The sequence below is a fragment of the Rhinoderma darwinii genome, chromosome 3 (genome assembly GCF_050947455.1).
Source record: "Rhinoderma darwinii isolate aRhiDar2 chromosome 3, aRhiDar2.hap1, whole genome shotgun sequence".
Classification (NCBI taxonomy): Eukaryota; Metazoa; Chordata; class Amphibia; order Anura; family Rhinodermatidae; genus Rhinoderma; species Rhinoderma darwinii.
The window spans coordinates 413,050,490-413,067,719 of record NC_134689.1 but is presented as its reverse complement, the minus strand read 5'-3'; positions in this window follow the sequence as shown (position 1 = coordinate 413,067,719).

The window sequence follows — 17,230 nt, the reverse complement described above, 5'->3', positions numbered from 1 at the left end:
TTTTGCTGGGAAAGTGTTGTCCCGTATAATACGGACACCCTCGCTTCCAGCAGGTATGTTTGAGTCCTCCCCTTCCTGGTTCCCAAATTTTAGTGCCTTGATAAATCGCCTCGTGAAACAAAAAAAATGTTTTCCTAACTTATTGGAACCTTAACTCATTTAATTTTTTTCATAGACAAACTAATATGAGGGCTGATTTTTTTGCAGGACGAGCTGTAGCGATTATTGGTACCATTTTGTGGTCCATGCGACTCTTTGATCACTTTTTATCCTTTTTTGTCGGGAGGCAAGGTGACCAAAAAACAGCAATTCTGGCATAGCTCTTAGTTTTCTTTTTATACAGCATTCACCACGCATCATAAATTACATGTTGACTCTATTCTGCGGGTCAGTACGATTCTGGCGATACCAAATTGATACCACTTTTTTACAACTTTTTTCACAATAAAATGACTTTTGTTAAAAGAATGTATTTTTTCTGTCACCATGTTGTGAGATCCATAACTTTTTAATTTTTTTCATCGACTGAGCTGTTTGAGGGCTTTTTTTTTGCGAGACGAGCTATAGTTTTTATAGGTACCATTTTTAGATACATGCAACTTTTCGATCACTTTTTATTTACATTTTTGGAAGACAAAGTGACCAAAAAACAGCAATTCTGGCAATGTTTTTTAGTTGTTTTTTTTTTTACAACGTTCACTGTGTTGGATAAATAACAATATTTTTATAGTTTAGGTCGTTACGGACGCGGTGATACCAAATATATATGGTTTATGTAAGGACTTGATTTGAAAAAAGGGTGATTGTGTTTAATTTTATATACTTGAAACTATTATGTTATTTTTTACTACTTTTATTTTTACTTTATTGACACTAGGAAACTTGAAGGTCCAACTGTTTTATTGCTGTTCTAATACATTGCACTACCGATGTAGTGCAATGTATTAGAACTGTCAATTGTTCACTGACAGCAAGTCGATCAGGCTCCACCTCCGGGTGGGGCCTAATTGGCTTCCGTAATGGCAGAGCAGGAGGCCATTGTTGCCATAGTAGCAGTCGGCAACCCTGCCATCACATGGCAGGGCTGCTGATCTGCTACAAACCACTAAGATGCAGCGATCTCTTTTGATCGCTGCATCTAAGGGGTTAATGACAGGGATCGGAGCGGACACCCACTGAGCTGGCGCCATCTTGCTGTTGGTACCGAAAGCCTTTAACCCCTTAAGGACGCAGCCTAGTTTGGGCCTTAAGGCTCAGAGCCCATTTTTCAAATCTGACATATTTCACTTTATGTGGTAATAACGTCGGAATGCTTAAACCTATCCAAGCGATTCTGAGATTGTTTTCTCGTGACACTTTGGGCTTCATGTTCGTGGTAAAATTTGGTCGATATATTCAGTGTTTATTGGTGAAAAATTGCAAAATTTAGAGAAAATTTTGAAAAAATTGCATTTTTCAGAATTTAAATGCATCTGCTTGTAAAACAGACGGTTATACCACCCAAAATAGTTACTAGTTCACATTTCCCATATGTCTACTTTAGATTGGCATCGTTTTTTTAACATTCTTTTATTTTTCTTGGACGTTACAAGGCTTAGAACATAAACAGCAATTTCTCATATTTTTAAGAAAATTTCAAAAGCCTTTTTTTTAAGGTACCTCTTGAGTTCTGAAGTGGCTTTGAGGGGCCTATGTATTAGAAACCCCCATAAAACACCCCATTTTAAAAACTAGACCCCTCAAAGTATTCAAAACAGCATTTAGAAAGTTTTTTAACCCTTCAGGCATTTCACAGGAATTAAAGCAATGTGGAGGTGAAATTTGCAAATTTCATTTTTCTTGCTGAATTTCAATATTATTCCATTTTTTTCTGTAACACAGAAGATTTTACCAGAGAAATACTACTAAATATGTATTGTCCAGATTCTGCAGTTTTTAGAAATGTCCCACATGTGGCTCTAGTGCGCTCGTGGAATAAAACACAAGCCTCAGAAACAAAGGAGCACCTAGTGCATTTTGAGGCCTCTTTTTTATTAGAATATATTTTAGGCAGCATGCCAGGTTTGAAGAGGTGTTGAGGTATGAAAGCAATGGAAACCCACCAGAAGTGACCCCATTTTGGAAATTAGACCCCTCAAGGAATTCATTTATGGTTGTTGTTATCATTTTGACCACACCGTTTTTTCACAGCACCTATTTGAATTGGGCTGTGAAATTAAAAAAATGATATTTTTTCCATTAAGATGTAATTTTTGTTCAAAATTTCTTATTTTCACAAGGAATAAAACACCCCATTTTGTTGCCCAATTTGTCCTTAGTGCGGCAATACCCCATTTGTGGTGATAAACTGCCGTTTGGGCCCATGGGAGGACTCAGAAGGAAAGGAGCGCTATGTGTTTGTTGGAGTCCAGATTTTGCTGGATTGGTTTTCGGGTTCCATGTCGCATTTGCAGAGCCCCAGAGGTATGAAAGCAATGGAAACCCACCAGAAGTGACCCCATTTTGGAAACTAGACCCCTCAAGGAATTCATTTATGGTTGTTGTTATCATTTTGACCACACCGTTTTTTCACAGCACCTATTTGAATTGGGCTGTGAATTAAAAAAATGATATTTTTTTCCATTAAGATGTAATTTTTGTTCAAAATTTCTTATTTTCACAAGGAATAAAACACCCCATTTTGTTGCCCAATTTGTCCTGAGTGCGGCAATACCCCATTTGTGGTGATAAACTGATGTTTGGGCCAATGGCAGGACTCAGAAGGAAAGGACCACCATTTGGCCTACTGGAGCTTTTCTTGTGCTAAGTCATGTAGGCAGAAGCCCCTGAGGTACCAGTACAGTTAAAACCCCCGAGAAGTGACCCCATTTTAAAAACTACACCCCTTAAGACATTCATCTAGTGGTGTAGTGAGCATTTTGACCCCACAGTTATTGTGTAAAAGGTAATGCGCAGCAGATGGTGCAAAGTGAGATTTGCAATTTCCTATGCATATATGCCATTTCAGTGTCTGATATATTGTGCCCAGCATGTGCCACTGGAGACATACACCCCATAAATTGTAATGTGGGTTCTCCCGGGTACGGCAATACCCTACATGTGGCTGTTATTAGCTGCCTGGGCACACGACAGGGCTCAGAAGGGAAGGACCACCATTTAGCCTACTGGAGCTTTTCTGGTGCTAAGTCATGTAGGCAGAACCCCTGAGGTACCAGTACAGTTGAAACCCCCGAGAAGTGACCCCATTTTAAAAACTACACCCCTTAAGACATTCATCTAGTGGTGTAGTGAGCATTTTGACCCCACAGTTATTGTGTAAAAGGTAATGCGCAGCAGATGGTGCAAAGTGAGATTTGCAATTTCCTATGCATATATGCCATTTCAGTGTCTGATATATTGTGCCCAGCATGTGCCACTGGAGACATACACCCCATAAATTGTAATGTGGGTTCTCCCGGGTACGGCAATACCCTACATGTGGCTGTTATTAGCTGCCTGGGCACACGACAGGGCTCAGAAGGGAAGGACCACCATTTAGCCTACTGGAGCTTTTCTGGTGCTAAGTCATGTAGGCAGAACCCCTGAGGTACCAGTACAGTTGAAACCCCCGAGAAGTGACCCCATTTTAAAAACTACACCCCTTAAGACATTCATCTAGTGGTGTAGTGAGCATTTTGACCCCACAGTTATTGTGTAAAAGGTAATGCGCAGCAGATGGTGCAAAGTGAGATTTGCAATTTCCTATGCATATATGCCATTTCAGTGTCTGATATATTGTGCCCAGCATGTGCCACTGGAGACATACACCCCATAAATTGTAATGTGGGTTCTCCCGGGTACGGCAATACCCTACATGTGGCTGTTATTAGCTGCCTGGGCACACGACAGGGCTCAGAAGGGAAGGACCACCATTTAGCCTACTGGAGCTTTTCTGGTGCTAAGTCATGTAGGCAGAACCCCTGAGGTACCAGTACAGTTGAAACCCCCGAGAAGTGACCCCATTTTAAAAACTACACCCCTTAAGACATTCATCTAGTGGTGTAGTGAGCATTTTGACCCCACAGTTATTGTGTAAAAGGTAATGCGCAGCAGATGGTGCAAAGTGAGATTTGCAATTTCCTATGCATATATGCCATTTCAGTGTCTGATATATTGTGCCCAGCATGTGCCACTGGAGACATACACCCCATAAATTGTAATGTGGGTTCTCCCGGGTACGGCAATACCCTACATGTGGCTGTTATTAGCTGCCTGGGCACACGACAGGGCTCAGAAGGGAAGGACCACCATTTAGCCTACTGGAGCTTTTCTGGTGCTAAGTCATGTAGGCAGAACCCCTGAGGTACCAGTACAGTTGAAACCCCCGAGAAGTGACCCCATTTTAAAAACTACACCCCTTAAGACATTCATCTAGTGGTGTAGTGAGCATTTTGACCCCACAGTTATTGTGTAAAAGGTAATGCGCAGCAGATGGTGCAAAGTGAGATTTGCAATTTCCTATGCATATATGCCATTTCAGTGTCTGATATATTGTGCCCAGCATGTGCCACTGGAGACATACACCCCATAAATTGTAATGTGGGTTCTCCCGGGTACGGCAATACCCTACATGTGGCTGTTATTAGCTGCCTGGGCACACGACAGGGCTCAGAAGGGAAGGACCACCATTTAGCCTACTGGAGCTTTTCTGGTGCTAAGTCATGTAGGCAGAACCCCTGAGGTACCAGTACAGTTGAAACCCCCGAGAAGTGACCCCATTTTAAAAACTACACCCCTTAAGACATTCATCTAGTGGTGTAGTGAGCATTTTGACCCCACAGTTATTGTGTAAAAGGTAATGCGCAGCAGATGGTGCAAAGTGAGATTTGCAATTTCCTATGCATATATGCCATTTCAGTGTCTGATATATTGTGCCCAGCATGTGCCACTGGAGACATACACCCCATAAATTGTAATGTGGGTTCTCCCGGGTACGGCAATACCCTACATGTGGCTGTTATTAGCTGCCTGGGCACACGACAGGGCTCAGAAGGGAAGGACCACCATTTAGCCTACTGGAGCTTTTCTGGTGCTAAGTCATGTAGGCAGAACCCCTGAGGTACCAGTACAGTTGAAACCCCCGAGAAGTGACCCCATTTTAAAAACTACACCCCTTAAGACATTCATCTAGTGGTGTAGTGAGCATTTTGACCCCACAGTTATTGTGTAAAAGGTAATGCGCAGCAGATGGTGCAAAGTGAGATTTGCAATTTCCTATGCATATATGCCATTTCAGTGTCTGATATATTGTGCCCAGCATGTGCCACTGGAGACATACACCCCATAAATTGTAATGTGGGTTCTCCCGGGTACGGCAATACCCTACATGTGGCTGTTATTAGCTGCCTGGGCACACGACAGGGCTCAGAAGGGAAGGACCACCATTTAGCCTACTGGAGCTTTTCTGGTGCTAAGTCATGTAGGCAGAACCCCTGAGGTACCAGTACAGTTGAAACCCCCGAGAAGTGACCCCATTTTAAAAACTACACCCCTTAAGACATTCATCTAGTGGTGTAGTGAGCATTTTGACCCCACAGTTATTGTGTAAAAGGTAATGCGCAGCAGATGGTGCAAAGTGAGATTTGCAATTTCCTATGCATATATGCCATTTCAGTGTCTGATATATTGTGCCCAGCATGTGCCACTGGAGACATACACCCCATAAATTGTAATGTGGGTTCTCCCGGGTACGGCAATACCCTACATGTGGCTGTTATTAGCTGCCTGGGCACACGACAGGGCTCAGAAGGGAAGGACCACCATTTAGCCTACTGGAGCTTTTCTGGTGCTAAGTCATGTAGGCAGAACCCCTGAGGTACCAGTACAGTTGAAACCCCCGAGAAGTGACCCCATTTTAAAAACTACACCCCTTAAGACATTCATCTAGTGGTGTAGTGAGCATTTTGACCCCACAGTTATTGTGTAAAAGGTAATGCGCAGCAGATGGTGCAAAGTGAGATTTGCAATTTCCTATGCATATATGCCATTTCAGTGTCTGATATATTGTGCCCAGCATGTGCCACTGGAGACATACACCCCATAAATTGTAATGTGGGTTCTCCCGGGTACGGCAATACCCTACATGTGGCTGTTATTAGCTGCCTGGGCACACGACAGGGCTCAGAAGGGAAGGACCACCATTTAGCCTACTGGAGCTTTTCTGGTGCTAAGTCATGTAGGCAGAACCCCTGAGGTACCAGTACAGTTGAAACCCCCGAGAAGTGACCCCATTTTAAAAACTACACCCCTTAAGACATTCATCTAGTGGTGTAGTGAGCATTTTGACCCCACAGTTATTGTGTAAAAGGTAATGCGCAGCAGATGGTGCAAAGTGAGATTTGCAATTTCCTATGCATATATGCCATTTCAGTGTCTGATATATTGTGCCCAGCATGTGCCACTGGAGACATACACCCCATAAATTGTAATGTGGGTTCTCCCGGGTACGGCAATACCCTACATGTGGCTGTTATTAGCTGCCTGGGCACACGACAGGGCTCAGAAGGGAAGGACCACCATTTAGCCTACTGGAGCTTTTCTGGTGCTAAGTCATGTAGGCAGAACCCCTGAGGTACCAGTACAGTTGAAACCCCCGAGAAGTGACCCCATTTTAAAAACTACACCCCTTAAGACATTCATCTAGTGGTGTAGTGAGCATTTTGACCCCACAGTTATTGTGTAAAAGGTAATGCGCAGCAGATGGTGCAAAGTGAGATTTGCAATTTCCTATGCATATATGCCATTTCAGTGTCTGATATATTGTGCCCAGCATGTGCCACTGGAGACATACACCCCATAAATTGTAATGTGGGTTCTCCCGGGTACGGCAATACCCTACATGTGGCTGTTATTAGCTGCCTGGGCACACGACAGGGCTCAGAAGGGAAGGACCACCATTTAGCCTACTGGAGCTTTTCTGGTGCTAAGTCATGTAGGCAGAACCCCTGAGGTACCAGTACAGTTGAAACCCCCGAGAAGTGACCCCATTTTAAAAACTACACCCCTTAAGACATTCATCTAGTGGTGTAGTGAGCATTTTGACCCCACAGTTATTGTGTAAAAGGTAATGCGCAGCAGATGGTGCAAAGTGAGATTTGCAATTTCCTATGCATATATGCCATTTCAGTGTCTGATATATTGTGCCCAGCATGTGCCACTGGAGACATACACCCCATAAATTGTAATGTGGGTTCTCCCGGGTACGGCAATACCCTACATGTGGCTGTTATTAGCTGCCTGGGCACACGACAGGGCTCAGAAGGGAAGGACCACCATTTAGCCTACTGGAGCTTTTCTGGTGCTAAGTCATGTAGGCAGAACCCCTGAGGTACCAGTACAGTTGAAACCCCCGAGAAGTGACCCCATTTTAAAAACTACACCCCTTAAGACATTCATCTAGTGGTGTAGTGAGCATTTTGACCCCACAGTTATTGTGTAAAAGGTAATGCGCAGCAGATGGTGCAAAGTGAGATTTGCAATTTCCTATGCATATATGCCATTTCAGTGTCTGATATATTGTGCCCAGCATGTGCCACTGGAGACATACACCCCATAAATTGTAATGTGGGTTCTCCCGGGTACGGCAATACCCTACATGTGGCTGTTATTAGCTGCCTGGGCACACGACAGGGCTCAGAAGGGAAGGACCACCATTTAGCCTACTGGAGCTTTTCTGGTGCTAAGTCATGTAGGCAGAACCCCTGAGGTACCAGTACAGTTGAAACCCCCGAGAAGTGACCCCATTTTAAAAACTACACCCCTTAAGACATTCATCTAGTGGTGTAGTGAGCATTTTGACCCCACAGTTATTGTGTAAAAGGTAATGCGCAGCAGATGGTGCAAAGTGAGATTTGCAATTTCCTATGCATATATGCCATTTCAGTGTCTGATATATTGTGCCCAGCATGTGCCACTGGAGACATACACCCCATAAATTGTAATGTGGGTTCTCCCGGGTACGGCAATACCCTACATGTGGCTGTTATTAGCTGCCTGGGCACACGACAGGGCTCAGAAGGGAAGGACCACCATTTAGCCTACTGGAGCTTTTCTGGTGCTAAGTCATGTAGGCAGAACCCCTGAGGTACCAGTACAGTTGAAACCCCCGAGAAGTGACCCCATTTTAAAAACTACACCCCTTAAGACATTCATCTAGTGGTGTAGTGAGCATTTTGACCCCACAGTTATTGTGTAAAAGGTAATGCGCAGCAGATGGTGCAAAGTGAGATTTGCAATTTCCTATGCATATATGCCATTTCAGTGTCTGATATATTGTGCCCAGCATGTGCCACTGGAGACATACACCCCATAAATTGTAATGTGGGTTCTCCCGGGTACGGCAATACCCTACATGTGGCTGTTATTAGCTGCCTGGGCACACGACAGGGCTCAGAAGGGAAGGACCACCATTTAGCCTACTGGAGCTTTTCTGGTGCTAAGTCATGTAGGCAGAACCCCTGAGGTACCAGTACAGTTGAAACCCCCGAGAAGTGACCCCATTTTAAAAACTACACCCCTTAAGACATTCATCTAGTGGTGTAGTGAGCATTTTGACCCCACAGTTATTGTGTAAAAGGTAATGCGCAGCAGATGGTGCAAAGTGAGATTTGCAATTTCCTATGCATATATGCCATTTCAGTGTCTGATATATTGTGCCCAGCATGTGCCACTGGAGACATACACCCCATAAATTGTAATGTGGGTTCTCCCGGGTACGGCAATACCCTACATGTGGCTGTTATTAGCTGCCTGGGCACACGACAGGGCTCAGAAGGGAAGGACCACCATTTAGCCTACTGGAGCTTTTCTGGTGCTAAGTCATGTAGGCAGAACCCCTGAGGTACCAGTACAGTTGAAACCCCCGAGAAGTGACCCCATTTTAAAAACTACACCCCTTAAGACATTCATCTAGTGGTGTAGTGAGCATTTTGACCCCACAGTTATTGTGTAAAAGGTAATGCGCAGCAGATGGTGCAAAGTGAGATTTGCAATTTCCTATGCATATATGCCATTTCAGTGTCTGATATATTGTGCCCAGCATGTGCCACTGGAGACATACACCCCATAAATTGTAATGTGGGTTCTCCCGGGTACGGCAATACCCTACATGTGGCTGTTATTAGCTGCCTGGGCACACGACAGGGCTCAGAAGGGAAGGACCACCATTTAGCCTACTGGAGCTTTTCTGGTGCTAAGTCATGTAGGCAGAACCCCTGAGGTACCAGTACAGTTGAAACCCCCGAGAAGTGACCCCATTTTAAAAACTACACCCCTTAAGACATTCATCTAGTGGTGTAGTGAGCATTTTGACCCCACAGTTATTGTGTAAAAGGTAATGCGCAGCAGATGGTGCAAAGTGAGATTTGCAATTTCCTATGCATATATGCCATTTCAGTGTCTGATATATTGTGCCCAGCATGTGCCACTGGAGACATACACCCCATAAATTGTAATGTGGGTTCTCCCGGGTACGGCAATACCCTACATGTGGCTGTTATTAGCTGCCTGGGCACACGACAGGGCTCAGAAGGGAAGGACCACCATTTAGCCTACTGGAGCTTTTCTGGTGCTAAGTCATGTAGGCAGAACCCCTGAGGTACCAGTACAGTTGAAACCCCCGAGAAGTGACCCCATTTTAAAAACTACACCCCTTAAGACATTCATCTAGTGGTGTAGTGAGCATTTTGACCCCACAGTTATTGTGTAAAAGGTAATGCGCAGCAGATGGTGCAAAGTGAGATTTGCAATTTCCTATGCATATATGCCATTTCAGTGTCTGATATATTGTGCCCAGCATGTGCCACTGGAGACATACACCCCATAAATTGTAATGTGGGTTCTCCCGGGTACGGCAATACCCTACATGTGGCTGTTATTAGCTGCCTGGGCACACGACAGGGCTCAGAAGGGAAGGACCACCATTTAGCCTACTGGAGCTTTTCTGGTGCTAAGTCATGTAGGCAGAACCCCTGAGGTACCAGTACAGTTGAAACCCCCGAGAAGTGACCCCATTTTAAAAACTACACCCCTTAAGACATTCATCTAGTGGTGTAGTGAGCATTTTGACCCCACAGTTATTGTGTAAAAGGTAATGCGCAGCAGATGGTGCAAAGTGAGATTTGCAATTTCCTATGCATATATGCCATTTCAGTGTCTGATATATTGTGCCCAGCATGTGCCACTGGAGACATACACCCCATAAATTGTAATGTGGGTTCTCCCGGGTACGGCAATACCCTACATGTGGCTGTTATTAGCTGCCTGGGCACACGACAGGGCTCAGAAGGGAAGGACCACCATTTAGCCTACTGGAGCTTTTCTGGTGCTAAGTCATGTAGGCAGAACCCCTGAGGTACCAGTACAGTTGAAACCCCCGAGAAGTGACCCCATTTTAAAAACTACACCCCTTAAGACATTCATCTAGTGGTGTAGTGAGCATTTTGACCCCACAGTTATTGTGTAAAAGGTAATGCGCAGCAGATGGTGCAAAGTGAGATTTGCAATTTCCTATGCATATATGCCATTTCAGTGTCTGATATATTGTGCCCAGCATGTGCCACTGGAGACATACACCCCATAAATTGTAATGTGGGTTCTCCCGGGTACGGCAATACCCTACATGTGGCTGTTATTAGCTGCCTGGGCACACGACAGGGCTCAGAAGGGAAGGACCACCATTTAGCCTACTGGAGCTTTTCTGGTGCTAAGTCATGTAGGCAGAACCCCTGAGGTACCAGTACAGTTGAAACCCCCGAGAAGTGACCCCATTTTAAAAACTACACCCCTTAAGACATTCATCTAGTGGTGTAGTGAGCATTTTGACCCCACAGTTATTGTGTAAAAGGTAATGCGCAGCAGATGGTGCAAAGTGAGATTTGCAATTTCCTATGCATATATGCCATTTCAGTGTCTGATATATTGTGCCCAGCATGTGCCACTGGAGACATACACCCCATAAATTGTAATGTGGGTTCTCCCGGGTACGGCAATACCCTACATGTGGCTGTTATTAGCTGCCTGGGCACACGACAGGGCTCAGAAGGGAAGGACCACCATTTAGCCTACTGGAGCTTTTCTGGTGCTAAGTCATGTAGGCAGAACCCCTGAGGTACCAGTACAGTTGAAACCCCCGAGAAGTGACCCCATTTTAAAAACTACACCCCTTAAGACATTCATCTAGTGGTGTAGTGAGCATTTTGACCCCACAGTTATTGTGTAAAAGGTAATGCGCAGCAGATGGTGCAAAGTGAGATTTGCAATTTCCTATGCATATATGCCATTTCAGTGTCTGATATATTGTGCCCAGCATGTGCCACTGGAGACATACACCCCATAAATTGTAATGTGGGTTCTCCCGGGTACGGCAATACCCTACATGTGGCTGTTATTAGCTGCCTGGGCACACGACAGGGCTCAGAAGGGAAGGACCACCATTTAGCCTACTGGAGCTTTTCTGGTGCTAAGTCATGTAGGCAGAACCCCTGAGGTACCAGTACAGTTGAAACCCCCGAGAAGTGACCCCATTTTAAAAACTACACCCCTTAAGACATTCATCTAGTGGTGTAGTGAGCATTTTGACCCCACAGTTATTGTGTAAAAGGTAATGCGCAGCAGATGGTGCAAAGTGAGATTTGCAATTTCCTATGCATATATGCCATTTCAGTGTCTGATATATTGTGCCCAGCATGTGCCACTGGAGACATACACCCCATAAATTGTAATGTGGGTTCTCCCGGGTACGGCAATACCCTACATGTGGCTGTTATTAGCTGCCTGGGCACACGACAGGGCTCAGAAGGGAAGGACCACCATTTAGCCTACTGGAGCTTTTCTGGTGCTAAGTCATGTAGGCAGAACCCCTGAGGTACCAGTACAGTTGAAACCCCCGAGAAGTGAACCCATTTTAAAAACTACACCCCTTAAGACATTCATCTAGAGTGTAGTGAGCATTTTGACCCAACAGTTATTGTGTAAAAGGTAATGCGCAGTAGATGGTGCAAAGTGAGATTTGCAATTTCCTATACATATATGCCATTTCAGTGTCCGATATATTGTGCCCAGCATGTGCCACCGGAGACATACACCCCATAAATTGTAATGTGGGTTCTCCCGGGTACGGCAATACCCTACATGTGGCTGTTATTTGCTGCTTGGGCACATGGCAGGGCTCAAAAGGGAAAGATGAGGGGGATAAGCTGTGCGGAGTGCATCAGGGTAAATTAAAAATCAAGGGATGTATGGTACATTTTAAAACAATCTTTCATACAGAGCCCTGGTTTTTCGGGACACGTGTCGCATTGGTATGTTGTGTCCTTCCTTATCCCCCTCTTATAGCACACTTTGCACCTCTTTTGACTTTTTCCCTTCTTGCCAGTTTGGGGAACTTCTCCTGGAAAGTGTTGCCCTGGTACGATGCGTGTGGCCTCGCTTCCAGAAGTACTGGGTGCCCCTCCTTCCTGGTCGCCAAAAATTAGGTTCTTTATAACCACCTCTTGAAATTCCAGGAAAGTTCCCCTCTGGCCTGCACATCGACGTAGCACGTACGCATTGTACAATGCCATCTGTATGATGTGCACGGCCAGCTTCTTATACCACACCCTCGATTTCCGCGTAGCGCTGTAGGGCTTCAGGACTTGATCTGACAAGTCCACCCCTCCCATGTACCTATTGTAGTCCAGGATGCAATCTGGTTTGGGGGTCTCTGTACTGGTACCTCGTACAGGTACATGGGTACTGGTGTGGCCATGTATTGTTGTCAATACAAGGACATCTCTCTTGTCCTTGTACTTGACACACAATATGTTGCTACTAGAATGTGCCCTGCTCTCACCCCTTCTGAGTGTTTGCCCAAGCAGTGTTTTAGGGAGGCCTCTAAGATTTTTTCTAGCAGTGCCGCATGCCGCAGTCCTTCTGGAAGCGAGGCACTTGAAGAGCGGGACGCTGGTATAAAAATTATCCAGGTAGAGGTGGTAACCCTGGTCCAGCAGTGGGTGCACCAAATCCCACACAATTTTTGCGTTAATTCCCAGTAAGGGGGGGCATTCTGGGGGCTGAATACTGCTGTCCTTCCCTTCATATATCCTGAATTTATATGTATACCCTGATGCACTCTCGCACAGCTTATACAACTTCACGCCATACCTTGCCCTCTTACTTGGCAGGTATTGGCGGAATTGAAGCCTCCCTTTAAAATGTACCAGGGACTCATCAATGGAAATACACTTCTCGGGGGTGTATGCTTGGGCAAACCGGGCACTGAAATGGTCTAATAGGGGTCTCAGTTTATATAAACGGTCAAAACTGGGGTCATCTCGGGGTGGGCACTGCTCATTATCGGCATAATGTAGGAAGCGAAGTATTGCCTCATAACGCATCCTGGACATGGCCATACGGTACATCGGGGTGTGGTATAGGATGTCCGTGCTCCAGTAGGTCCTAATGGATGGCTTTTTTAGAAGCCCCATGTTCAAGAGCAGTCCCCAGAACTTGCCCAACTCTGCTGCGTTTACAGGAGTCCACCTCTGGGATTGGGCATAAAATGAGTTGGGGTTCTTGGTGATATACTGTTGGGCATATAAATTAGTCTGGGTGACCATTAGCTCTATAAAGTTATCAGTGAAGAAGAACTTGAAAAAGTCCATCTCACTGAACCCTGCCGTGTTAAATTTGATGCCTGGGCTGCCCGTGTACTCAGGGATTTGGGGTTCATAATGGTCTGGTGTGGGCGTCCAAATGGGGTCACTTCGCTCAGGGGTATCACTTGTTGTGGGGTCACTTCTCTCAGGGATTTCTACTATGGTGGTGGTCCTGGGGCGTCTCCTAGGGGGTCCCTCCTCTTCATCGCTGGATGAGGAGGTAGACAAATAAAATAGTGTATCGCCATCCGACGAGTCTGTGTCGGAGGCCAGAAATGCATACGCCTCTTCAGCAGTAAATGTCCGTTGGGACATGCTTGTTGTGCGAAGACAAAATTTATATACTGCAAAAAAATAAATCCCTAACTGGGAGCAATAGGATAGCACAACTAGCACAAATGTGTGTTTTGTTTTTAGAGAGCAAGTGGACTTCCCTGACACTAAAGCTAACTAGGGCGAGGGTTCCTAACACTAAACCTAACTAAATTTTATGTGGACTTCCCTAACGCTAAACCTAACTACGGCGACGATTCCCTGACACTAAACCTATCTAGATTATTTCAAGCTTCCCTGACACTAAACCTAACTACGGTGACGGGTGCCTGACACTAAACCTATCTAATTATTCCGAGCTTCCCTGACGCTAAACCTAACTACGGTGATGGATCCCTAACGCTAAGCCTATCTACGGTGACCGATTCCTGACGCTAAATTCCCTGACACTATACCTAACTACGCTTTTTGACGGTTCCCTGACACTAACTAACCCTAATACTAAACTAACCAGTTAAATTTTCAAAATTGGCTAAACTAACTATTTTTTTTTGTTTCTTTTTTTTCTTTTTATATTTTTTTTTTTGTTTTATGTTTTATATAGAAAAAAATGAAAAAAAAATCCCCAGGGACCAAGAAATGTGGTCCTGAAGACTGAAAAGTGGTCAGTGATAGGAGATCACTGACCAAAAAACGTGGGTAGAACTCAAAGAGGAAGGGAACAGGAGTGGGTAGTGGATGGGGTGGTGGGAAGCAAAAAAAACGTTGTTTTAGAAACTTTTTTTCACTTTTTTTCACTTCTTTTCTCTCTGACTCTCTGCTCACAACCGATCTCAACGCCTCGCTAACTCCAACAGGGCGTTCAGGGCGGTTGCAGCAGGATGTGAGGTCAGAGAGAGGAAGTGACGAGAATGATCGCTGCTATTGGCTAGTTACTCACTGACTAGCCAATAGCGGCGATCGGCGAGGCGGGACCATAGTAAATGGTCCCGGCCCATTATGCTGTGATAGCATGCTGTCAGAAACAGCAGCTATCACAGCTCAGGAACGCCGGGCTCGAGCACTGCTGTGCTGAATGAGACCGATCGCTGCTATTGGCTAGTTACTCACTGACTAGCCAATAGCGGCGATCGGCGAGGCGGGACCATAGTAAATGGTCCCGTCCCATTATGCCGTGATAGCCTGCTGTCAGAAACAGCAGCTATCACAGCGCATGAACGCGCCGGGCGCGCGCACCGCTGTTCTAACTGCAAGACGTACTATTACGGCATGGAGCGCGAACGATAGAGCTGCCATGACGTAATAGTACGTCAAGGAGCGGGAAGGGGCTAATACTAAACTAACCAGTTAAATTTTCAAAATTGGCTAAACTAACTATTTTTTTTTGTTTCTTTTTTTTCTTTTTATATTTTTTTTTTTGTTTTATGTTTTATATAGAAAAAAATGAAAAAAAAATCCCCAGGGACCAAGAAATGTGGTCCTGAAGACTGAAAAGTGGTCAGTGATAGGAGATCACTGACCAAAAAACGTGGGTAGAACTCAAAGAGGAAGGGAACAGGAGTGGGTAGTGGATGGGGTGGTGGGAAGCAAAAAAAACGTTGTTTTAGAAACTTTTTTTCACTTTTTTTCACTTCTTTTCTCTCTGACTCTCTGCTCACAACCGATCTCAACGCCTCGCTAACTCCAACAGGGCGTTCAGGGCGGTTGCAGCAGGATGTGAGGTCAGAGAGAGGAAGTGACGAGAATGATCGCTGCTATTGGCTAGTTACTCACTGACTAGCCAATAGCGGCGATCGGCGAGGCGGGACCATAGTAAATGGTCCCGGCCCATTATGCTGTGATAGCATGCTGTCAGAAACAGCAGCTATCACAGCTCAGGAACGCCGGGCTCGAGCACTGCTGTGCTGAATGAGACCGATCGCTGCTATTGGCTAGTTACTCACTGACTAGCCAATAGCGGCGATCGGCGAGGCGGGACCATAGTAAATGGTCCCGTCCCATTATGCCGTGATAGCCTGCTGTCAGAAACAGCAGCTATCACAGCGCATGAACGCGCCGGGCGCGCGCACCGCTGTTCTAACTGCAAGACGTACTATTACGGCATGGAGCGCGAACGATAGAGCTGCCATGACGTAATAGTACGTCAAGGAGCGGGAAGGGGCTAATACTAAACTAACCAGTTAAATTTTCAAAATTGGCTAAACTAACTATTTTTTTTTGTTTCTTTTTTTTCTTTTTATATTTTTTTTTTTGTTTTATGTTTTATATAGAAAAAAATGAAAAAAAAATCCCCAGGGACCAAGAAATGTGGTCCTGAAGACTGAAAAGTGGTCAGTGATAGGAGATCACTGACCAAAAAACGTGGGTAGAACTCAAAGAGGAAGGGAACAGGAGTGGGTAGTGGATGGGGTGGTGGGAAGCAAAAAAAACGTTGTTTTAGAAACTTTTTTTCACTTTTTTTCACTTCTTTTCTCTCTGACTCTCTGCTCACAACCGATCTCAACGCCTCGCTAACTCCAACAGGGCGTTCAGGGCGGTTGCAGCAGGATGTGAGGTCAGAGAGAGGAAGTGACGAGAATGATCGCTGCTATTGGCTAGTTACTCACTGACTAGCCAATAGCGGCGATCGGCGAGGCGGGACCATAGTAAATGGTCCCGGCCCATTATGCTGTGATAGCATGCTGTCAGAAACAGCAGCTATCACAGCTCAGGAACGCCGGGCTCGAGCACTGCTGTGCTGAATGAGACCGATCGCTGCTATTGGCTAGTTACTCACTGACTAGCCAATAGCGGCGATCGGCGAGGCGGGACCATAGTAAATGGTCCCGTCCCATTATGCCGTGATAGCCTGCTGTCAGAAACAGCAGCTATCACAGCGCATGAACGCGCCGGGCGCGCGCACCGCTGTTCTAACTGCAAGACGTACTATTACGGCATGGAGCGCGAACGATAGAGCTGCCATGACGTAATAGTACGTCAAGGAGCGGGAAGGGGCTAATACTAAACTAACCAGTTAAATTTTCAAAATTGGCTAAACTAACTATTTTTTTTTGTTTCTTTTTTTTCTTTTTATATTTTTTTTTTTGTTTTATGTTTTATATAGAAAAAAATGAAAAAAAAATCCCCAGGGACCAAGAAATGTGGTCCTGAAGACTGAAAAGTGGTCAGTGATAGGAGATCACTGACCAAAAAACGTGGGTAGAACTCAAAGAGGAAGGGAACAGGAGTGGGTAGTGGATGGGGTGGTGGGAAGCAAAAAAAACGTTGTTTTAGAAACTTTTTTT